At 34.6% G+C, this 1,139-nt stretch overlaps 1 pseudogene; it reads right to left on the bottom strand.

Moving 5' to 3' along the window:
• Positions 1 to 333: 333 nt before the first annotated feature.
• LOC108358845 (proteasome activator complex subunit 3 pseudogene) lies at positions 334 to 1,137 on the bottom strand (annotated as a pseudogene).
• Between the last annotated feature and the right edge of the window lie 2 nt (positions 1,138 to 1,139).

Raw genomic sequence — 1,139 nt, forward strand, 5'->3', positions numbered from 1 at the left:
GATGTTAGAACTGCATGAAATTAATAAAAATTGTTTAAAATTAGTGTCTAGCCGCCAAAATGTAAGAAAACATATACAAAATCATACATTTTTCACAATTTTCTAACACTTCGCTACACCATCGAAAGCAAAATTCTGTTCGACAGAAAATTCGATACTCAACGAAAATTTCGACACGCTTGCATAGCTCATAATACGAATTTCACTTTCGATCTTCGATCTTCGATAGCCAGCGAAGATCGAAAATCGAATGCAGCTCATAATAAGGGCCCACCTTTTTCAGCTTCCTCAGCAAAAAAAAAAAAACAACAAAGCATACATACATGTATGTACTTAATTAACAAATGCCAATTTTGTAAAATTCGATTTTTTATTTACTCGTTTTTTCATCGTATGTATGATGGTATGCGCGTATGTATCTAGATTGTTTGCAAAAATTAGGGCAAAATTTACACACAAAAAAATATATAATAGAACAATCAAAATATGTGGAATTAACCAATATTTTAACGTCACATTCCACATCTTTCCATGACTAAATTCAAGCATTATGATAATAACTGTTTTATAGAGCTGATTTTTTTTTTAATGTTTCCAGGTATTTCAAGCAGTGTCATCGCGTATTGCATATTTTTCTGCTAAAACCCAATTTCTACCAAATCTTTGCCGACAGTTAAATCCTTCAATACCTGATGCTGCACTTTGACACACCTTCAATCCTGTTCGCAACTGTTACACTATTTCGCATGCCTCCATGCTTTTATTTTATTTTTATTTTTTTCTAATTTGTGGATGTAATACGTTAGCTTTTATCTGCTTTGCCTTTGATTAATATAAGCTATCGGCATTAGATGAACGTGGCTTCTTCAGTTTCTCCAAATTCTTTATGACTATATCATGCAGAGATGAATAACGATTTCGCACCTCACATACAACCAACCACAAGCTTAAGTACTCCTTTTCGTCCAACTCCATCACCGCACGCCGGTAATCTTCGATATGTGGATATTTGGCCACTTTCGAAACGACTTTGGCACGGGACAGAAAATAACGTGAAATTTGGTCGAAGAATGCAGCTGCTTCAGATTCTACTGCTTGTATTTCAGCAAGTGTATCTTCCTGCACAGATACGCCAAAAT

This window comes from Rhagoletis zephyria, unplaced genomic scaffold (assembly GCF_001687245.7).
Source record: "Rhagoletis zephyria isolate East Lansing unplaced genomic scaffold, Rhagoletis_zephyria_1.1 Rzeph_scaffold_00304, whole genome shotgun sequence".
Classification (NCBI taxonomy): domain Eukaryota; kingdom Metazoa; phylum Arthropoda; class Insecta; order Diptera; family Tephritidae; genus Rhagoletis; species Rhagoletis zephyria.